This window comes from Dipodomys spectabilis, unplaced genomic scaffold (genome assembly GCF_019054845.1).
Source record: "Dipodomys spectabilis isolate Male_0828 unplaced genomic scaffold, ASM1905484v1 ptg000133l, whole genome shotgun sequence".
NCBI classification, from domain to species: domain Eukaryota; kingdom Metazoa; phylum Chordata; class Mammalia; order Rodentia; family Heteromyidae; genus Dipodomys; species Dipodomys spectabilis.
In genome coordinates this window covers 108,282-133,269 of record NW_024870810.1, presented here as the reverse complement: position 1 = coordinate 133,269, position 24,988 = coordinate 108,282, and the positions used below count along the sequence as shown (strand labels likewise).

Sequence of the window (24,988 nt, the reverse complement as noted above, 5' to 3'; positions counted from 1 at the left end):
AAAATGACTCATGATTGCCATCCAAAATTTGAAAAAGTAAGTAATCATCATTCTGTTGTATCCCAAAGAAATGATGAAGGATTACAAAAACTTAAGCTTGGAAAAATAGCAATTCATCTAATAATAATTCATCTAAAAATAACATTCATCTAATGTAGGATTATGAGGATCTTGCTAAATTAGAATTTAGATTTAAAATAAATATTTTGATTTTGTTTGTAATTTCATATTCTATAGGATACTACAAAATTCGTTTTAAGTAGAGGGTTTAATTGACAAATTCACGAATGATTTTGCATTCTACTTGCCTAGAATATTCTTTCAAGAGAGTTATAATTAGAATTTAGTTAATAGATAATTAAAATAGTTCATGTATAAAATGATAATGTGAATGTTGGAGACAGAGTTGCCAAAAATTGATGATATTAATTTATAAATTATAATAAGAGCAATTTTTTGAGGATTTGGTATAACAAGGTATGAAGAGAATAATCGTGTGACATCTTCTTTCTTCTACCTGTATGTAACACCGGAAGCAATTTCCTTAATTATTTGCCACTGTATACAATGAGAAAAATGTTAGGATTGGGGTTTGTTTTTATTTTTGTTTTTGTTTTATTTGTTTGTCCTAGGGCTTGAACTCTGGGCCTGGACACTCTCTCTGAGCCTGTTTATGCTCAAGGCTCGTGCTCTATCACTTCAACCTCAATGCCACTTGTGTCTGATTTTTGCTGATAAGTTTATTGGAGATAAGAATCTAGGGAATCTTCCTGACTCGGTGAACTTTGAACTGTAATCTTCTGATCTTAGCATCCACAATTTGTATGATAGTTAAAAAAGTATAAATATAAATAATATTTGCAAGTGTTCCAATCTCAAGTATACCAGTGGTGGGAAAATGATGCAAACCAGTTTATTGTGGTGTTCTTTCCAGAACATGTATGGCATCACATTAGCAGAGTTGCATTTTTTCACAATAGAGATAAGCTATTCATGATGTGAATTAAGAGAAGTTTGAGGTGCACCCTAAAAGTTCTAAACTGTTGGGCTAGGATGTCTCTATATCATAAATATTGGGATTGGTGGTCATAAAAATAATAGCTTACTGTGATAAAAAATTGCTTACTCTTGAAGAATTATTACCGTTGCTAATTAGTTTTATCTTCTACCAGAATGTACTTATTTTTGTGTTGAATCTCAATCTGTAACACCCCATTTGAAAATGCATCTATTGCAGAATTACATACCATGCAAGCCGGTACTGTTTTGAATCTCTCAGGTATGGAATCTTCCGGAATTGAAATGAGTAGTTATTAGTCATTGGAATGTTGAAGAACACATATATCCTGTCTTTTTAACTGCTTATTTACTTTTAAAAGTTATAGGTTTCCATAGAATTAAACTGTTTTCGCTTTTAATATGAGAAAGTACTATGTTCTTTTTTCAAAATATTGGTAAGTATATTGTGAAAATATTGTCTAGTCAGATAGCATTCAAGTTGATGGTCCTCTGATTAAAAGGGATAATTACTTCAAATTAGATGCCAAACAATATTGATTTTTTAAAAGTTACTACATAAAGAATAATATTTACTATACCAATACAGTTTAATTTTATTTCATGCAGCTTATTTATTAAATTTCATTTTATTGTCAAAGTGATGTACCGTGGGGTTACAGTAATTTTAAGGTAGTGAATACATAACTTTCCAAACTTGTTACTCCATCCCTCATTTTCTTCAGTTATCCTTCACCCCAATACCCCTCACAAGTAGTAATGTACATTTCCAACATATTGTCTTGTGAGTATTACTATTGCATTGGTTTGTCCTTTGTCTCACCATTTTGTTGTTCCTCTTCCCTTCCTTCATTAAGGTAAATATATACACAATACACAGGCTACCAAAATCAAATACAGCAGGGAATAAAGCATAGGGGAAAAAACCAAAAGAAAATAGAAATCACATAGTACATTAAAAACAACAACCACAAATAATACTCTCTGTTTCCATATCTTGGAGTTCATTTTGCTCAGAATCAGATTATAAGGTTATATATATGTATAACATAGCCACTGGAAAATAATAGTTTCATGGACACTATATCATGAAAACAACATGTTAACTGTTTTTGATGGTAAAGGAGGAGTTAGGATTGGTGAATTCGCGGTTCTAATAAAGGAATTTCAAAAGAGTTTTAAAATTATAACAGGTAAATTTTAATTTGTTCAAACTTTTTAACAAGTTAGCTATTATGAAAATTTAAAATTACCTGGGAAAATAGGCTTTCATGCAAAGTAATCCATGGAGACTTAGCTGACAGGGAGCAATGTGGGTGAAGATGGCTCAGTTTCACACTAAAAAAACAAACCTCAGAAACCTTGCTGTAAATCCTGTAGGTTCCTTTGAGAATTGTCCTTACCCAGGAAATCTACTCTTACTGTGTGAAACAAGGTTGTAGTGGAATTTAAATTCAAACTTCTTTAAAAAAAAAAAAAGACATCAAAATTTGTGACTTGACTTTAATTACCAAACAGTAATTCTCTGAAAAAGATAATTTGGGTCAAAATATTTAGGGAGAAAGTGCCCTCAACAATGAAAGAAGGTATTGGGTTTACACTTTTCTATTTGTAATACTTTCCACAATGCCTTTGCACATGAAGCCCTGAACCACAGAAGAAAATCTGATTGGATACTTGAAACCAATGATTTCACATTTCTTAGTAGCTCACAAAATATAATATCCTTATTAACATGAGATAGAGAAGACTTTTCTTATTACATAAGCCAAAAAGTTTTGGGATCAGAAAAGAATTGAGCAAATTGAAAAGGCAAGAAAACGCGTACTTAGAAGCCCTAGCTAAGCATATTGGCTTCAGCAGTGGAGGGAGGCCAAACTACTTGATATACATTGTCTTAATATTTTTGCTACCTAAAGTGATTTTACAGAGCCTATTTAGATCACTACAATGCAGAACAGATTGAATGAAGACATGAAAATAAATTCCACATCCAATAAAAAGAGTTGTAAAAGGAAAACCATGAAGATGTAGTGTGGGTGGAGCCTGTCAGATCTGGTTGAGTCAGCTAGAGTAGCAGTTGAAGCACACTTTTTTCTCATAGAGACATGATCCACAGGCATGTCTGCCTAGCTTGCCATCCATGAGCTGTCCATACTCCGTACATTCCCCCGGGGGACCAATCTGTGCCTGTCACCAAGCAGTGCTCATCACAAGTGCCTTACAGCAACTCTCTGCTAAGTAATTGGCTGGGAAGGACTCAGGAGGTTGGGAAAGCTGGGGCTTTAAAATCACCCCCTTGTGCAGAAATAAACGAGACCTGCTTAAGCCTGTTCTCCCAACGTGTGTTGTTGTGTGCTTTGTTCACACTTACCTCCTGCCAGAGACTAGCCCTACAAGTGGTGCCTAATGACAGGCTCGATTGCTTTTGGCAGATAGATGGTCTAGGGTCTAGTGCAAGGTTAGTGCCTCTATGAGTAACCTTCCCCCACAGTAGGAGAGCCTCAATCACGAGCACTTGTTGCCCTGTTCTGGAGTAGGCAGATAAAAGTATCACAAAAGGAACCTAGTTTAATATGGGAAATAGTGAGTGAATTGTGTCCCTGGATTGACACCGGGGACATTTGGGATCCAGACAGGTGGACCCATGTCCTTCAGGCAGCTCATAAAAAGGAAGTCCGTGAAGGCGCTGAGCTGCCCCTAATCTTTTACCCCATCATAGTAGGTATTCAAGCCTGTCTATCAGGGAAAGAAGAAGGGGAAACTCTGCAGGCATTTAACACCTCGCTGCAAGAAGAAACAACAAAAGGAAAATGGCAAAGCTGCTCAAGCACTCCCATCTTCTTGTGATACAGCAAACAATTCCAGCAAGAACACAGATAACCAACAACTTCCACTATCAAGTGACACAGGGGGCTGGCCAGCTATGCTTGTAAAACCGCCTCCCCCACACTATCAGTCCCAGGAAGCCTGCCCAATCACTTCTTTTTGCTGTTTAGGCCAGCCTGGGAACTCCCCTCAGAAAACTTTGTATACTTGGGCAGAGATATCCAACTTTGCCCAGGAACAAAAACCCATTGTTCCCCATGTAATACAACAGTTGTTCATGGGCCCCACAACTATCGTGGCAACAACAGCCAACCCTATAAATGAACCCCACTTCATATTCCCGGTAAACGTCCACCGAACCTCTGTATGACCTAACCAATGGTACCCCCATGACCCAAAAGTACTTGACAAATACTGGGCCGCTGTCAGGGAAGATGGGTTACAGTCCCTGAATGCTCAACAGATGCTTGAAACCCTTAGCATTGATCTTAACTGCCCCATGATTGGAAGAGTTTAATGAACACAGCATTATCTTCAGGGTCTTCCTTTTATGGAAGGCTGCTTTTTCTGATGAATGTGAACAACAAAGCACACAAAATATCACTACCAGAGGGCAGGATGCCACCATGGGGGACCTTGATTGTTTAAAAGGTGAGGCAGCTTATGCGTCTCCTGCCGCACAAGCAGTAGCACCTCCACAGTACTTTGACCAAGTACGCCTCTGTGCGTTGAGGGTTGTCTCCTCAGTGCCTTCTAAAGAAGGGGACAAACAATTAAAATCCCTCATACAACGTCCCAATGCTCTTTTCACTGACTTCGTTGCCTTTGTTCAAGAAGCAGTGGCCTGGAAAGTATCCCATGCTGGAGCCTGAGATGTGCTAATCAAGAGGCTAATATGGGAAGGGGCTACACAGGAATGCAGAAAAGCCATTGCCCCTGAACGAAATATGGAGATCACTGATTGCATCCTATCCACCAAAGATTTGGGGTCATCAACTCATGCTGAGTATCCTTGCACCTCTTTTAGCCTCTATGACTGCCAGTGCTCGCGTGCCCCCTAATGGCAGAATGGGAAATCGACCTTGTTGGGGATGTGGCAGAACTGGTCATTTTATAAAGGATTGCCCATCACTCTGGGGCTCACCCAAAAGAAAACAACCTCCTTCTGTATGTCGTAAATGCAAAAAGGGTTTTCATTGGACCTCTGAATGCTGCTCTACGACTCAGCCTTTCAACTAAATAAGCGGCAGTCCTCAGCCCCGACCACAATAGGACAAAGGCAACAGCCACCACCTCAAGTGTTATGGAGTACCTACCCAAAAAGGAAAAGCTAGAATGAAACTTAAAATCAATGGAACAGAATTTAAGGGCATCATTGATACAGGAGCTGACTGTACAGTCCTTAGAAAAGATGAAGTAGAAGGGTTGGGATGGAACCTAATTCCTGGCGCCTGCATACAAGGTGTCGGTGGAAAAACAGATTCCCTCCATGTCCAATGGCCTGTAAGACGGGAAAACTGTGGTGGGGTCACCGGGGCTTTTAAACCTCTTGTTGCCCCTGGCCTTCCATACAATCTTTGAGGAAGAGATGTCCTCACTAATATGGGTACTCTGATAACAATAGATGATACGGCTTTTTATGAAGACATCATAACCGATCGAGCCGTTAATAACCCACACTACCCCCAATTCTAATGGCCACTGTTGCATGACCAGAGCCAATTCCACTGCAATGGGACACCACCAAACCCATTTGGGTCGAATAGTGGCCTATTTCCTCTGAAAAGCTCCCTCATCTCCAGGTTCTAGTGGAGGAGCAACTAAAAAAGGGACACATAGAACCTAGCATCAGTCCCCACAATTCCCCATTTTTATTATCCAAAAAAGGGCTCAAGGAAAGTGGAGATTTCTCCATGATCTACGTTCCATAGTCATATACAAAAGATAGGAACGCTTCAACCCGGACTCCACACACTTCTGCAATACCCAAAGATTGGCACATTGCCATTATTGAGATCAAGGACTGCTTTTTTTCACCCCCCTACACCCCAAAGATAAAGAATATTTTGCCTTCTCAGTATGTGAACCTAATTGTCAACTACGTACTCACCAATATCTATGGAAAGTTCTCCCTAAAGGTATGAAAAATAGCCTTACTATATGTCAGATATATGTTGCCCATGCTATTAGGACTTTGCTTTCCAAATGCTTTTGTGTCCATTACATGGATGACTTTTTAATAGCACATAAAGATGCTACAACCATGCAAATCTGTTTAACAGAACTCAAGGAGAACTTTACAATGCTGGGCCTTAATATTGCCCCCGAAAAAATTCAACTCAAAGCCCCTTATGCCTATCTTGGATACCATTTAAATCAAACAATTACCCCAAATGGGTCTCATATTGTCATTAAATCCCAATATACTTTAACTGAATTACAACAATTATGTGGACATATCAACTGGTTATGCAATTTTATGTGTCTTCCCACCCAACAACTCCAACTGTTATTTCAATTGCTTCAAGGACCCTCTGACCCAACTTCCCTTCATATACTTTCACCTGATGCTCAACAAGTTTCACAACAAGTCGCTGATTGATTATGTTCAACACCCTTGGTGTTTTTAGATATCACCCAAGAAATCAACCTAATTATATTAAATAATAATGGCCTAATGGTGGCGCTGACGCAAACCCATGGTTTTGTTACAAGGGGTATACCTTGCCATTCCCAATTACCAAAAATTAGCACATCCATTACCATGCTATGCAATCTGGCCATCAAAGGTGCGGAATGATGCCGTCAAACTTATGGCCGATTCCCTGACCATCTTACAGGGCCCATTACAAAAACAATCTTTGATTTCCTGACAACCGAAGAGGCATTAGCCTTACAAGTCATCCACTACTATTTTAACATTGATAATCATATGCCCAAAAACCTCATTTTAAAAGTTACCCAAGAACTCCCACTTTCATGGAAATGTTGTACTCGTCCCAATGGGCAACCTATACATCAAGCCATTGTACTTTTTACAGATGTTAACAAAACTGTTTATGGATTTTACAATGCCAATACTAAAAAATACATGCTTCAAAAACATTCCCTGTCTGTTCAAGCTGCTGAATTACTGGCCATTTTGCTCGCCCTCACATCTTGTCCCAAAGAACCTCTTAATATTTTTTCTGATAGTTTATATACTGTACAAACTGTTGCCATTCTTCCTGGAGTTTTATTACAAGATGATGTAGAAAAATAATGTGTAAACTACAAAATGTATTAGACAATCGTGTCCAACCCTGGTACATTCAACACATTAGATCTCATACTAACCTCCCCAGACCCCTAGCTGTTGGTAATGAAGCCATTGATCGTGCTGTCACACCAACTGTACTACTCACAAATATGTGCATGGACCAGGCCCGAACGTTAGATGATCGTTTTCATTTATCGGCAGCTACTATCAAACAGTTATTTCCTGATTTAACACACCAACAATGCAAGCACATGATTCGGTCCTGCTCCTCTTGTGCAACTCTTTTACCCTTAGGATCACTTCAACCCATGGGAACAAATCCACGAGGCCTTAGACCCAATAGCACATGGCAAATGGACATAACCCATATCCCCCAATTCGGTAAACAAAAATACATCCCTGAATGCATAGATACATTCTCAGGCTTTATAACTGCTTTAGCCTTAACAGTGAAAAAAAAGGCACGCTGTTAAGTCACTTCTACATGCCATTACAATTATGGGAGTTCCTTGGACCCTTAAAACAGACAATGGCCCTGCTTACACCTCCAAACACTTTTGTGAATTTTGTACCTTTTGGAACATTACACCCCAGACAGGTATTCCATATAACCCACAAGAGCAAGCCATTGTTGAACACAGTCATAAAGAAATCAAGACCATTCTTTTAAAAGAAAAGGGGGAACTGGAGGGGCTAGGGCTTAAAAATCCCCAAACACAATTAAATTATTGCCTTATAGTAAAAAACTTTTTAACATTCACACCCACCACATGTGGGACCCCCACCTCCCTGTACTGGGGACTCATGAAACACCTACTCTGGTCCCTTTGGATAGATGGAGGGACCCCATCACAAGAAAATGGGAGGGCCCTGCTCCCTTAATGGCACAAGGGACAGGATTTGCTTGTATCTTTCCAGACACGAGTGATAAACCTGTTTGGATCCCAGCTGGAGTTGTCTGACCAACCGTCACCACCTAAGCAAAAGATGCGTCAGCTATGCTTGAACAGTGCAAGGAGGAGGAGACACAAACCTCGAGCTAGAGCCCATGCCAACACTTGGGGAGACCTAAAGATATTGGTTGAACAAGCCCAGGTTATGGCCCCAGACCCTGACCCAGGGCATGGTACTCTATTCCTCCTATTGTGTGCCATTATTACAGCCAATTCTCAATCTGCTGCAGGGCAGGGTAAGATAACTTTAGTGCCCAGCCCCCAAATCTTAATGATCTCAAATGCTTTCTTCCAATGGCAGGGTTGGCCTTCCTTTCTCAGCAGACGCCTTATGGCATCAAAAAACAAACCTTACTTTTAGATGGAAGGGAGCCGTCTGTTTTTGTTTTTCAAACGAGATGATAAAGCAATTTGATGGCTGTACCATCCCCCTCGCAACAGTAACACATGGGATGGGATGGTGGAACTACACAGGACCCTACCCCATTTGTCCCACTGGAAAAAAATTGTTATCAGGCTACTGACATACATTTTCATATGCAGTTGTGCCCACGCAGGGAGTTTGATAGCTTTGGCACTATATGCACTCCTCTTGAGGAATTAGTGATTAGCCTTTGTGTCAATTCCTAGCAAAGCAAAGTGTTTGGGGAGCTCGCGTTGTCCCTCTACCCGGCTATATACAACCAATCTGAAAAAGATCCCAAACCTCAAAATCTAAATGAGTTTTTTGACTCTTCAGGAGGACGATTGGGAGACCTAGGAGCCACCATGCCAATCGTTTGCTCATCACATTCCTGCCTCGATTTGTCCCCTTTCCTATTGGCCAATACTCGTTGCTGTAACCAATATGGATACGACCAGGTGTCAGGAATGGTAGTGGTTAGAGCCCCATTCTTTTTTTGTCTAGGAGACAACTCTTCCACTACTTGCACTCTCAGCAATCACTGGCAACCCAATGACTCATAGCCTTTTGCAGGTTTGGTACGTGTTCCCCCATTTATTGTTCTGGCTACTAATGACTCTCAGTTTTCCCAGGTTCAATTAATTCGCCCATGCACTAAAAGAGCAGTAGGATTGATCATTGCAATTGGGTCCGAAATCATCGCTACAGTGGCTTCATCTACCAGTGCTGCTATATTGCTGTCCCAAAGCGTGTCCACTGTGCAACAGATAAACCAGCTCATCCCTCAACTGTCATCCATAGAATTACAACATTTACAAGTTGCCAATCATCTTAAGGGAGGCCTCCTTGTGCTCCAACAACAAATAGACTTGCTCCAAGAACAGATTACGTTTCTTCGATTACAACAAGGAGGACTATATAATGCAATGACTACTTCTGTCTGTCAGCTTTCCACTCCTGCACCCAATGTCACTGAACTTAGTAACTACATCAAAGGCCCTTGGTCCCTTAAGTACTTAAACTTCACCCCAAACCTGCTGCATGATGTTACCCGCCTAAACCAAACCACCATACTTATTCCCACTGCCTCCTTTTTAGAAGAGTGCTTAAAAAGTTACAACAATGGTTTTCGCCATCCTCTCTGGTCATCTGGGGAGGCCTTGCACTTGTAGGGCTTTCTCTCCTAGGAATTATTAAATGCTTGCACTCCCGGCAAAAACGCCTCCAAAGACGGGTCACCATAATGACGGTCCTTTTAAAAGAAAAGGGGAAATTTGTGGGTAGAGCCGGTCAGATCTGGTTGAGTCAGCTAGAGTAGCTGTTGAAGCACACCTCCTGCTAATAGAGATGTGACCCACAGTCATGTCCGCCTAGCTTGCCAGCCATGAGCTATCCAAGATCCCTACATGCCCCAAGGGGACCAAACAGTGCCTGTCACCAAGCAGTGCCCATCATCAACTCCCTGCTAAGTAATTGGCTGGGAAGGACTCCGGAGGTTAGGAAAGCTGGGGCTATAAAATCCCAACCCTTGTGCAGAAATAAACCAGACATGCATAAGTCTGTTCTCCCAACATGTGTTCCTTGTGTGCGTCGTTCATGATTACCTCATGCTGGAGATCTAGCCCTACAATGTAGCAATGGGGGAGGCCCTTATAGTCCTTCACCTTCACTAGGCTTGAAGCCAAGAATCTGTGATAAGTGGGAAATCAGGCAAGAGCTAAGAGGAGGACAGAGAAATAAGATATAGGAGCATTGTCCTTTTGTAACAGATACTGTCATCCAAGGTATGGGTGATTATACTCTATTCTTCTCCATACAAGTTTTTGAGTAAATGCAAGACGGATAGAAAAATAATCTATTGAAATAATTTTGCAAAGAATAACTTCAATATTCCTGATATGGTATCTAAGGAGAATCTTAAGAGAGAAGATAAAAGTGGAGTATTCTTCGGTTTCCTCTAAGCATATTGTTAGCAAAATATATCTTTGAGGTTAGAAGTGATTGAACCAAAAATTGGTGGAGTACTGATTTTTGAGGGCACTTTAGACACAAGAAGACTTTCAAGGTAAAAGAAAAAAGAAAAAAGTATATCTAAATATTTGTGATCACAGCTTCTTGGACTGGTATTTTGGAGACAAAGTTTTACATTAGAGATTGTCCTCATTAACATTGATGCTGGGTTTCCGTGGCACCGAAATGCAAGTGGAAAGTTTAATGGACTCGCTTGGATAAGTAAACAGCATGATAGAAAAAATGGAATATAATATTTACTGAATTATTTTGAACAACTACTTTGCCAGAACAAAGAAGGAAATATATAATGCAAATCACTTGACATAAACTTATGAATGAAAGTAGTCAATAGAAATGAGAGAAAACAGAGAGGACTGTTTCCTCTCCGGTGGAGTAATGGGTTCTTGATCTTGTTTCTTCCATTCTATCTTTACAAGCTATCAAGTGTGGCTCAGGATTGGAGTATACAGTTCAGACCAAGAGAACATGCAGAAGAAAATATTTGCAGCAGATATAGGTGATTTATAACCTAAAACAATCAATTTAAATCTGTTAAAAATTCTCCTCTACCCCAAACTGCCCACTTTAAACAACTTTGTATGCTTTTCACAAGATTGTCCTTCATTAACTATTTAAAATTTTGAGAAGTCATCATCATACTCTATAGAGATTGCTGTTTGGTTGTGCTTTTTGTGTGTTTGTGTTTTTTGTTGTATTTTTTCACTGAATTACAAAAGGTTGTGCTAGTGTGTTTCAATTAAGTATGTCCATCTAATTGTCCAATGTTCCTGGATCAGAGTCACTCCTTCTATCCTTCTCAACCAACCCCTTCTACAAGATTTATTTCCGATTTACCACTTCCTTTCTCACATGTGTACATTGAGTATTCTAGCTGTACTTGACTCTTGTGCCATTTTTCATTCATTCTATGTCTTTACAATTATTCCTCTCTGGTTTCAACTTCCTGATAGTCATTCTGTTAAACTGTCTGCTCCTACTTTGAAAGGTTTATATACATTCCATGGAGTTTCAATTCTGCATATACTTGAACTGATGTCAGCTTAAATTTCCATAATTCATTCATCTGAAGTAACAATTTGCAAGCCTGGAGATATGAAGCACCTAGACCTGATTTTATTCCCCTCCATTTGGAAGATTAATCTGTAGTCAACAAGAAAGTTTAAAAATGGCTGAGAATGTATTCCCATGGCTTTGGAAAGTGGTTTGTGATTATTTTATTTTACATGGGATAATATTTTCTACTACCTATGAGTTTTGGAAAAAGAAGAAAACTAAAATTTACTACTGTAGAGGAATATGATAGAGAAAGAAGACAGATTTTATGTTTGTCAAATCTCTGATGAGTACCCATATTCAAGACTTAAAGTCATATTTCTTACTATGTTAGACAGATAGGGAAAACATAAAACACCATATGATAGGGCAACTATTCATGACTTTTTAAAAAGTATTTTTTATGTGATGAAATTTACTTTATTAGCTAATGTTTTGGTTTGAAATATGGGAGGCTGATCTATTTAACAAATTTTGGAAAGCACCTACTGAAAAACACAAATGGTGAGGGGTCCTATTTCTACACTTTAATGAATGGTTGAACCTCTTTGGCATTAGTGCTGGGTAAATAAATCAACTCTATTTTAACTTGCTCCCTACACTTGAAAAACTAGTAACGTCACTAAATATCATCTACTTGTAAAGTGTTATTTGGCAAATGTGTTTTTAAAAAGTTTATTTGAAAAGGAATATACTTTCAGGAGATTAAATGTAGGTTATCATTGGTTTGAGAATGACAACCTTTTTACACTACAGAACCAAGTTTGACTGAAGTACTAGTGTTTTGAAGCAATAAGGTTCTTCTCAATCAATGTTTTTTCTGAATTATATTTGAACTGTATGACAAATATTCCTAGCATTGGTAGATCAATTATGGATCTATCTTTCCAGGAACTATTTTTTGGCCTGATGATGCTGGACTGAAATCATTCATTAATGATTAGAAGATGGGTATTACAAATCATTTTGTGACATTTGTGGTCTTGTTCACTCCTATGGGATGGTCATCTGAAAATAGAAAATTTGAATTACTGTACTTTCACATTTTGTGATTTCATGTTGCATTTTAAGTTGCCTTGCATTTCCCAAGTGTTTACTGCTAATTCCTGCATTTTAAGGAATTGGGCCCCTGAAATATAGGAAATGAGAAATTAAGATGGGTCTTCAATTACTTTCTGTTGGTATGTTGCATGGGCCTCTGTGAGATCTCTTGCCCTAGTTATTTGATGATGCAGGTAACTGGGACCTGGGATTCTAGGACCCGTGGATCCTGTGGAAGAATAATACCTTTTAGACATCATATCAGCAAAATTTGAGTATAATCAGTAGGAATGCTTCAGAAATATGGAGAAAAACAGTTTGGGACCAGCGAGTTAAAACAATAAACAGAGCAGCAGAGTAAAATCCCTTATAGATTAAAGAAAACAACATTGTTTTTTTTACCATGTGAATTCAGAAACCAAGAACAATTAGAAGGTATCACAAGTTTATACTGAAAACATTGCATTGATACTTTTTATATTCTAATATATATTCTAATCCTGATTATTTATATTCCAATCTATTTATTGTAATAAATATCAATTAATTTGTCAAATTATAAATTAATTCCAGTAAGATTCACTGTGTGAAATATAAAATCAGCACATAAATATAAAATATATAAGTATATATAATATAAGAAAATGCTTTGCATTGTTCTCTTGTGGTTAAGGTAACAAAGGCAACTGTTTTAAAATATTATTCCATTACCTCTACCTCAGTGTTTGGTAGAATTAAACTTAAAGCTTTACCATTCGGAGATGTACAGCCTAGAGGCAAGAGGAAACACTGTGATTAAAACATTACCAATTTAAGGCCTAATAACAAGGAGAAACATATGGACTTCTCCTGGAGCCTCCTGAGTAGATAGGATTACAGGCATGAGCCATCAGCGCCTGGCTTAGTCTGAACAGTTCTGTCTGAACTGTTCATCACTTTATGATCCTTTGTAACTAAGATTAGTTTTGCTCCAATAAGACAATCTATGCTGTCAGGGTAAGATATTCTGGTAGGTCTGTTCTTACATGGAGCAAGGGTAAAGGGTCAGGCAGACATTTGTGCCAGTAAGACCTCATTTGGGAAATTTTAAGCTGCAGAAGTTTAGAAGTAGCTCTTAAGCAAGGCTTACTTTGAATCCATTAGCTCCACAAAGCTAAATCAGTTAAAAAATAAGTACTTGAAAATCCATCACCTTTGGACCTAGCTATGAAGGCTTCAAAGTATGATCAAATTTCAAATGAAAAAGACTTAAAATAGTTATTGACCAAAAATTGCAAATGTGAGCAATTGAACAAACAATATAAGTTTTTTCCACCATACACAGAATTTTGCAGAAATAAGATGAATAGCAAATTTGGGAACAATAGGTTTCCTGGTTGCAAATAGGCAACCAAGGATATATGCCTATCTTAAGTTTGCATCATTAACTACGTAAATTTACAAGATACTACATGCTTCAGCAGCATGTCTACCTGAATTACAATACAGAGATGAACATGGCTTTTGCACAAGGATGATATGAAAATTTGTGAAGTATTCCATATTTTTCATTCTTCAGATGCAAGAAATGAAAAACAGTTATGAAAAAGTTGATTACAAATATACAAGTGTAATAATACATATAATTCATAGAAATAAAAGTTAGTTTGACATGAGTGAATTCAATCTTCACCTTTTTAGAAAGGCCTTTATATAGCATAACCTTTATAAAACTTTTGAAATAAGATAACATTGTCATTTTATCCCAAAGAAATAAAATTCTATAAGGACCTAGGAATTAAAGGAATCTTAAACTGTTCCTATATGGAACGCAATCTGAAAGAACACATTTATTAATGGACCTATATATTATAATATAATGTCGAATTCAAAGTATTATATCTAGGAGAGAAAGAAATAGATTATGGACATTATACAAACAGAATATAAATATTTTAAAATATACTTTTTTCAGACAAGCACCAGAAATATCTTTAGTTTCTCTACTACTCATTTCAACAGATAAGTTAAAATTATTTCTGATTTAAAAAAATCACAAACTCTATAGATATCATTATTGATGTATACAAACAACTCGAATATATTTTGACATCAAAGTCAGGCAATTCACTTGGAAGAATACCATGGAATCCATGAATTTCTAAAGTAAAATATTGCTGTTGCTTGTTATTGTGAAAATATTTTGTATGGACACATGGGATGGACTGGCAATTTTGAAATTTAAGAAACTTAATGGAAACATTAGGACTTAAGAGAACAATTTGTACAGCTTTCCACAACTTCAAAGAGGTAGTGATACATACTTATCTTTTTGGTAATATCAAATGCAGTTTCTTCTAAGTTGTGCTTCAGATCTGGTTTGATATAATGGTTCAACAGAAGGAGATCCAGCGTATCTTTGCTATATCTATACCCAGCAGCAAGGGGGTCAAGAGGCCATTAGTTTGGCCACTGGTGTCTGCATCATGATGAAATAAAGAAGCCACTCTGGTATTATTCCATGTATAAGTACTGTGCAAGGATATCCAGCCTTTCACAGTTATTCCATGAATATCTGCTTTGAGCCACCAACTCATGGACAATGTCTAAGTGTCCACAGTAGGCTTCTAGATGAAGAGGTGTATATTCATCGTTATTCCGGTGAATTTTCTGCATCTGTTTTTTCACTATTATTTATTTTCTCTTTTTTCATTTTTACTATTCTAAATTATTCTAACTGGAGAGTAGAGATTTGGTAGAGAGCAGAGGAAAGATTTTCCTCTGTATTCAAAGGGACAAACTGAAAATGAGGACCAGTGGTGTCTTCATGTGCAGCTTATTCTAGGAATGAGAAAATAGGAAATAATGCCTTATATGTAAATGAATTGGGAAATGACAGAGCAGAAAGTGAAATGATGTGAAAAATTATAAAAGCGAAATAAATTAGGATAATTATGGAGTAATCATATTACCTATGAGAACCATGAGAAGGAAAGAGGAAGAGAGAGACAGATGTGCAATGATATTGCTAGCCACAAAATCCATTCCTCTGATCAAATTATAGAACAAATAATTTTTATTTTTAAAAGAGATGGAAATAGAATTTATGATCAGATGTCTCCATTGTTTTTAATTATAATTTTCTTATCTTAAATACTTGTACAAGGGAATTTCCATTCAACAAATCAGTTTTTTAATATAATGGATCTTTATATAACTTTTCCACACCCTTCCAAACTTCATCCCACTTTAATTTTTTTTTTTTTTTTTTTGTCAGTCGTGGGGCTTGAACTCTGGGCCTAGGCCTTGTCCCTCAGCTCTTCAACTCAAGGCGAGCGCTCTACCACTTGAGCTACAGTGCCACTTCTTGAGCTACAGCGCCACTTCCACTTTAATTTTTTCTAGTTTTATACAGTTGCATTGAATATTATACCTTCACTCTCTTCCTCCATAACTCTCTCTATTCCTTCCTTTTGACTTCCACTCACATCGTCCAAATGATAGTTTCCTGCTATTAATTTTGTTGGAGTAAAGTTCAATTTTATAAGAAATTACACCTTTGAAATACTCCTTTGCAAATCGCATGGTTTGGTTAATATTTTTGTGTAAACTTGTATAAATTTCTAGCTTCCAAATATGAGACAGAACATGGGTCCTTTGTGTGTCTGGCTCTGACTTTGTTCACTTAATAAATTTTTAGATCTATCCATTTCTTTGCAAATAATGTAACAGTCTTAAAAATGGATAGGTGCAATCCAATTTTGTATATGAGCCACACTTTCTCCAACCATCACTCCGCCAAAGGGCATCTGGGCTGTTTCCGTAACTTGGCTACGGTGAATTGTGCAGCAGTGAACATGCTTGTGAAAGTGATTTTACTGTAACCTTTTGGAAGAATTCATCACTACCTTTATGGGAGCAATCCCCTAGCCAGTTTTCCAGAATAAGCACATCCCTCCTTTCATCTTCATCACAATGTATTGCAAGTCCTCAAAAACACACTTCTCCCTACAGGTCTCAATAAGCTAAAACCACATTGTGCCCATATTCTTTCAATACTCTTTTTTCATAATTGTACATATAATTCAGTGAGAACCTTCTATATACTTTCCTAATATGGGAATGAGGGACATGACAAAGTAAAAGTAAGAAATATGCAAGTTAATTAGCTATTATGATGTTTAAAATCATTTTCAGCTCTAATTCATAGCCTCACATAACATTATTTTAATCTTTATTTGATTACTTCATCTAACCCGTAAATTATAACAGGTGAGTTAAAAGCAAAGGCAAAAAGTGTTGTTTGATTTTGACACTCATGTGTGAGGTTGCACAATATGGGCTAATAGATGGATTGGAATTAATACCTCTTATCCATTTTGTTAGCGTAGAGATGGTTTTCCCAAACTGATTCTCGCAATTCATATTCCATTAAACATCAAGAAACATGTGATAATTTCCTTTGTTTTGATCCTTATTAACTTTTGTTTCCATTTTATTTTATAATGGATAATTTCATAAATCTACTGTAGATACAAAAATATGTTAAAATATTTCTATCCGTATGCATTGATATATACATACACACATATATTACACAGGTTATAATGATAATGTACAACTTCAGTAACTGTACAATTTACTAAATTATGAAAACTATAGACAGCTCATGCCTGGCATCCTGGTTACTCGGGAGGCTGTGATCTGACAATCATGGTTTGAAGCCATCCTGGGCAAGAATGTCTAGTATCCTCTTATCACCAAACAACCAACAGAAAATCAGAATTGGAACTGTGGCTCAAAGTAGTAGAGTGGTAGTCTTGAGAGAAAAATCTCAGGGACATCATCCAGGCTCTTAGTTCAAGAAGTACAATCTACCTAAAAAAATCTATTTAATTTACACCTGTGTAAGTAAAGTATTTCCATCACCCAAATGTACAACCATGCTCATTTGCAAGGTAACTCTGTTTTGTCTGAAGTACCATAAAACATTTTCACTTAAGTTGAAAGTATCGCACCATGGGTTCATTCTATCTCTCTCATGCATTTTTCCACTCAAATACTCAAATCTTTCAATTATTCCAATTATTTAAAATCATAGCTTTTTACATAATACCCAAATATTAGAGTTTGAATTGAGTGTGTAGTGTCCCCTAAATGGGTGTTCTTACCACTTTGTATGTCCCCAGCCCTAAATCATCCTGATTATTTTTCAGATACTTGTGTATGACCTTGGGCTCAGTCCATGTTATATTATTCTTCCTGGAATTTAGAATAACAGGTACATGGCATTGTGTACAGATATTTCTGTCCAGTCTGGGCTTTAACATCTATCCTCACAAGAGTAGACTCCCATGTAGTCAGGATTTTCATAAGCTTGTCATAGCTGATGTTTTTTTTTTTTTAAAATCTTTGCATTTCCTGCAAGTTCATGAGTACTGAATTAATTTGTTTTCTTGGGTTGTTTTGTTTCATTTGAATATATGTGTTGAGTTGTTCCTACTTTTCCTTTTGTTTCTTTCAAAAAAGTTCTTACCTAAAGTGCTGAGAAACCAATTCTTATTTTTCACGATAGTCAATGTGAACATGATTTGTTCCAAAGCAATTTCAGTAATATTTAAACACCTTCATACCTATGGATGGTATATAAATGATAAGTGCTGTGAAGAGTCTTTTTATTTTTACAGCAGTCTTTGTTATACACAGACAGCCCATGAAATATATGAAGATAATAAAACTACAGATACTAGCAAGGAGAAGAAAAACTTATTATTAATTGTTTGACAGAAGCTTCCCTTCTAGTGAAAGAAACATGTTGCTTGATGCAGGATTTCACAAAATTATATTGCTTGGAGGGAGCTAAACAATCATCTAATTCTACAGAATTGAGGGAGAAGAATCAAATTCCTGAATAGTTTACATTTGGGTCAAATAAAAGCATGCTTCCAAAAAGATAGTTGAGTTTAGAGAAACACGATGAGTTGTATATAAATAGGTGCTTAGTTGATTTTGTTAATTTGTAAACTAATACAGGGAAATAGAGTACAGCAAGGTAAAAAAAGAACTTCGCATTGAAATACTCATGTGTGTGTGTGTGTGTGTGTATGTGTGTGTACACATGCATGTGTTTACACACATGCCCATGTGCAAGTGCTCATTCATTCATTCATCATGCTTAAGCTTCTGTGACCAAGGATAGAGGTTTACCACTTGAGCCATTGTTCTACTTCTGGTTTTTCAGTGATAATCGCATGTATTTTCATGATTGGACTGGCTTTGAATAGTGGTCTTCATATCTCAGCCTCCAGAGTAGCTAGCTAAGCTTATTCAGCCTCCAAGTAGCTAGTTAAAATTAGGCCTGTCCTCTACGCTTCACTGCTCTTTTATTCTTGTCCTGAGGTGTTCACATGCCTAAGTCATATATATGTCTAGTTGCTTTAAGAAATACTCTTACTGCTTGGCACCAGGGGCTCCCATCTGAACTCTTAACTACTGAGGAAACTTGAGAACAGAACCCATGCCAAAAGATTAGTAGAAATTTTTCTCAATCTGTAGCTGGGTGCATTGGATCATTTCCACCCTCCTGCACTATCTATAGGTTGAGGTTGGAAGGACTGCAGAATCCAGGCCAGCCAAGGTAGGAATCTAGGCAAGTTGGTGTGCAACTCTTATGCCATTGATAATGGGGAGGCTAAAAAGACAGATCAGGTTCATGTTCTTGTGGAAAGGGAACCCCTATCCTAAAATTAATCACTGATATGACACCAGTCTAACAAAAACAATACCCCAAGATGAACACAATTTCCCACAACCAAAATAAGTATATACTTAAACATCCAAAAACTTAGTACAATCTGCTCTTTACTCTAATATCAGCTTCATCTAATTATCATATGATGAATAGTTTCTTCATTAAAGTTATTATATATTTAAAAAGACCTAGAAAATTCTTTCTCACTTATTCAGTGCAAACGAATGGCAAATTGCCTCATTTCTTACATATTTGACTACCACTATAAATTCATCTTATGATTATTATTAGTAGTAAATATTCTGATTTATTACTTTACTTTGTAACAGTTTTTAAACTTTTGGCTTCTCTGCTGAATTTGAACTATTTAAATAGTATCATCAAATTATATTACTTGGGTACTTAGGCCAGTTTTTTAAAAGTTTTTAACCAATGGTTTCTAGTAATTCTGTTTTTTTTTTTTTTGGTGGGGGGTCTGGGGGGACCTGAACTCTGGGCCTGGGCACTGTTCCTCAAGGCTAGTTCAAAGCTAGCACTCCACCACTTGAGCCACAGTGCAATTTCCGGCTTTTTTTTTCTGTTTATGTGATGCTGAGGAAACGAACTCAGGGCCTCAAGCATGCAAGGCAAGAGCTCTACCACTGAGTCACCTTCCTAACTCTCTACGAATTCTTAATTGGTATATTATTTAGTTTATTTTTAATTTCAATTTAATTTTATTGTAAAGGTAATGTACAGAGGGGATACAGTTACATAAATAAGGTAATGAGTACATTTATTATGGAAAGAACGTTGTTATCTTTTCCATTGATTTTTTTGCACACTCAAAAAAAAACTACTGATACTTTTCCTGTCGCTATTGTCCAATGGGTACTTTTCTTTCTTTGTTAATGCATTTTTTATTATAAAACTGATATACAGAGGGCTTACAGTTACTTAAGTTACTTCACTTAATTTTCTAAATTTCAAATTTTGAACTTAATTATTTTCGTTTCTTTAGGCCAATTCTTTTTTCAGAGTTGTAGGATTAGTTAATTTAGTTTTGCATAATTTTAACACATGTAAATTATTCAGGCATATATTTTGCTTTCAAAATAGTTAACATGTGAATATTTAAAAATTATTTTCTTAAATTTTATATGGTTGGTGAATTTAAATATATTTATTTTCTTATAGTTCTAAACATATTTGTCCAGGTAACAAATACTGTATTTCCAAGAATCACATACTTTATTAAAAAGGCTTCATTACATGGTCACTTTTTGGAAATATTTATACTTGAATTAAAAAAAAAAAACTGTTTGAGCTTGGCATAGTGATTTGTGGTTTCCATTTTTTAACTATGGTGGGAAGTGTACATAAGGTTTGTAATTCAGGAGAGACTGGGAAACTATGAGAACTTATCATAAAATTTCCAGAGTGAAATGATTAGAGATATAGCCATCCCTAGCAAGATATAGAGCACCTGGTTATCATATTCTAAATCTTGAGTTAAAACACCAGTAACATCAATCATTTGTCAAAATAAAAGGATACATGTTTCAAAATGTTTATTATTTAAAACTTGTTTGAAAATTTCACATGTCTTTTATATCTTAATTTTCAATTTACTTAATCTATAAGAATCCAATTATCTTATGAATATTTTATTTCTACTAAACTTTTAAATAGTATGAGCAATATTATGATTTTATATATTAAAGTACTTTTATTGTTTGTGATAATTTCCTCTGTTTAATATGATAATAACAATATTCCAAATATGTGCATGTGGTGTGTGTGTGTGTGTGTTTATGTGGGTTTTTTCTGTGTGTACTTTGTAATGCTTGGGAGATCACACAATTGCTTCACATATGTTAGGCCAATGTTTTACCACTGAACTATACTGTCTAGTTGTAATACAAATTGTATTTAAGTTATGACTTTTAAATTTTCATTGCTAGTATGCTTTTTCAAAATTATATATGATAAAATGTGATCCATCTTCTATCCACTTTAGCAATTGTTATTGATATTCTTTCTCTTATTTCTTTTAAAATTAATTATATTCCTATTGAAAATTTTTTACATTGTAACAGCTATATACAATGCTTTATTTTCTATTTTATTTTTCCCATGTTATTGGACTTTCAGTCCAAACTATCAGGTGGATTAAAAACAAACTAGATTCAGGACAGTTTATTTTTCTCCTTCTCTTCTCTGAAGTCTTTCTGTTTTTGAAACAATACCAATGACATACAGCTCCTATGTGGTCCACCATTCTTCCCCCCCCCCCCCCTTCTGCAGTACAGCTCAAGTAGTTATCATTCAACTTTATTATGCTATAATGTTATCTAAATCTTAACTCATTCCTAAATTAATTTTAGTTGCTTTGAGCAATCTCTAAAGACATTTTTCTATACATAATATCAGGGGTTTGTGTTTTCACAAGTTGGGAAATATGAGTGACTATCAAACATCTAGATATCTCTGTAGAATATTGGTTCACCAGCTCAATAATCTTTGTATGTAAATTCAAGGAATACAAGTCAGTCAGAGAAATCTTGTAAAATGGTGTAGCTTGAGCCTTCATACTAGCTTTGAATCATATTACCATGTTTAGTGAAGATAACATAGTTCTACTATAAGAACAGACACATAGAAGAAGGTAACAGATTTGTCAAAAATAAATTCTTAGTTTTATGGTCCACAGATTTTGAAAAGGATGCTATGACTTTATGAAATAAAAACAGAATCTTAAATGGTTGTATTGGCACTATTGCCTCTCTAGATTTAAAGAATGATCTTAGACTACTACCTCAATCCTTTGTTTGTTTGTTTGTATCCCGGTCATGGGGTTTGAACTCTGGGCATGGGTGCTGTCCGTGTGCTCTTCAGCTCAAGGTGAGCACTCTACCGCTTTGAGCAACAGCAAAACTTCCGGTTTTCTAGTGGTTTATTGGAGATAAGAATCTCATGGACTTTCCAGCCAGGGCTGGCTTTAAACCACGATCCTCAGATCTCAGCCTCCTGAGTAGCTAGGAGTACAGGCGTGAGCCACCGGCACTTGGCCTACCTCAATCCTTATAAAGAATGATTATCAAACTAAATGTTAGATGTAAAAACCTATAAAACATAAATGTAAAAATTCATGACATTGGATCAGTAAGGTTTCTAAAAATTTGACATGGAAAACATTAGTTGCTAAAGAAAAGCAAGAACTTGATTATATCAAGTGATAACCTTTCATAATTCAAAGGCCACTAAAACAGAAATGAAACCATATCCAACAGATAGAGGGCACATATTTGTTAATGCTACAATGATTCTGAAACTTAAGTATTTTTATATCTTCTAATTCTATATAAATTTTTTCCTGAATATGATATTTCTTTAAATAACATGTTTAATTAATAGTCAATAGGAGGAGCATATGAAATAAGCTACTCTTTGGTGTGTAAGAAATAATAAAATGAAAACTCACTAGTATGACCATAATATAAAAAGAGGATGCAAAATATAGTAATGCATTTGTGAAGAAATTGATATATTTCTCATAGTGATCAATTTGTATAATACTGCAATCATTTTAGCAAACAAGTTTTGAAGTCTTCAAAAGGTGAAAGAGAATTGTATAGGATCCAGGCATTACACTTCTATGAATGTATTAAACAGAAGTAAAAAACTTTTTTGGACAGAGAATGTAGTTTATTGACAGTGAAATTCAATAGTATGCGTGAGACCCTGGAAATAATCCCCAAAAACAAATTTTGTAAAGACATACTATAGAGGATGTATGCTGGACAAATTCCTGTAACTGAATTTTACATCTATTTTAATGTCTGTTCTAAAATTTATAGCATTTCTATTTGAAGATGCAAGTTTGTGAAAATTAGGCTTTGAAAACCTATGAAGGTACAATTTACTTCCAAAGCACTAAAATGTATATAATAAAAAGAGATAATATATTGTAAGTGAATTGCATGTCAGGAAAAAAAACTATTGTTAATACTTCTTCACACAAAATGCAGAATAGCTTAAAAGATGTTTTTGGTGTTGGCGAAAAACTCTTTGTAAACTACTGCATTTAAAACAAAGATGTGATTTCTGTTTATTTTGAGGGTATTTTGTCCGTTTGAGTTTATACAGAGATAACTCAATCCAAAAGTATATGTGATAACTGGACTACCTAGGAATTATGCATCACTTCTAAGTAATATTTTTATTATTTTTATTTTTTTATTGTGAAAATAATGTACAGAGGGGTTACAATTCCATGGACAAGATAATGAGTACATTTATCAAGCATTGTAGCCTCCTCCTTTGTTTCCCCTTCCCGTCCCTTCCCTCCCTCCCCCCCTCCCCACACAATCCTCCCCGCTATCCCCCCACCAAAGTTGTAAATTCCTTTTTGACATAATGACTTGTACATCTCATTGTTGCAATGGGACCACCTGTAGCCTTATTTTTTCCCCGATGCTTTCCCTTATTTGCAATATCTAGTATATGTCTGAGTCAAGCAGAAAAGGTCAGATAAGGTGATGTTAGGGAAATGAACCCTAAAATATGTATTCAAATGTTATTTTTTCTCTCATGCGATTGTTTCTAACACATTTATAAGATTATTTCTTTGTTCCTCCCTCCTCCACAGTATAACCCCTGCTTTCACTGTATTTGATGTCAGTATAACTTGTGGAGGGGAAGGGGAAAATCTTCTAAGTAATTGAGAAACTTTTCTGTAAGGAAGTTTTAGCAAATGACAGAAGACCCAAATCTATGCATCTGCATTTTATGAAAGTCATATGTTACTTACTTAATCCAATTGCTTATCTCTACTTTGCTAGGAAAAACATATTCTCAAGATAAGAGCCAAAAGCAGTGAAAAGAACAAAATACAAAATAATCTTGATTTATTTGTGAGCAACAAATGAAATAAAACAATTCCACTTAAGGGACTCCAATATTAGTGTATGTGTAGATGTTCCTGAATGCCAATGTCCACTAAATTTTTGGAATTTTAATTTCTACTAACATATGAAATCTAGAACAAGAAAACAAATATAGACTTAGGGTGAACCAGCTTTGAAATCATTTTCTTAATCTTTTTGAAATTACAAAAGAATTGATATTCCTTTGCTTTGGAAATCATTTAAAAATATTTATCACTTATGATAATTCAAATACCAAGCAAGAGTAATTTTATATAATGATTATAAATATCATTTTATTGCTATTGTAAAATAGAATGAAAAAAACAGTCCCAATATATTACCTATCTATCATTATTCTTAACTTCTAATCATTACCTAAATATCTTAAACAATCTAAATAGTCATGTCTTTAACATAGACGTAAATATTCTGGACTTTTTACTTAACATTTTCCAGGGGTATGTATTCATGTTTCTAAGAAATGTTCACAGTAGTTAAAAGAGGCCTTTGTGAAATTAATGTGATAAATTTTGTTGTTGTGGGTGTTGTTTTTAATGGTTCATTGGAGATAAGAATCTAACAAGTACTTTTCTGTCTGGGCTAGTTTAGAAAACAATTCTAAGATCTCAGCACCCTGAATAGCTCCTATTATAAGGGTCAGTTACAGGCACTTGGTTTCATGAAGTTTTTTTTTTTTTAATTTTAATTATATTTTAAGATGCTTGTTTCACTATAATGTATATCATTCTACACATACAT

At 35.9% G+C, this 24,988-nt stretch overlaps 1 pseudogene; it reads left to right on the top strand.

Annotated features, from left to right (window-relative positions):
• The first annotated feature begins 14,040 nt into the window (after nucleotides 1-14,040).
• On the top strand, nucleotides 14,041-14,137 carry LOC122116433 (annotated as a pseudogene).
• The last annotated feature ends 10,851 nt before the right edge of the window (nucleotides 14,138-24,988 follow it).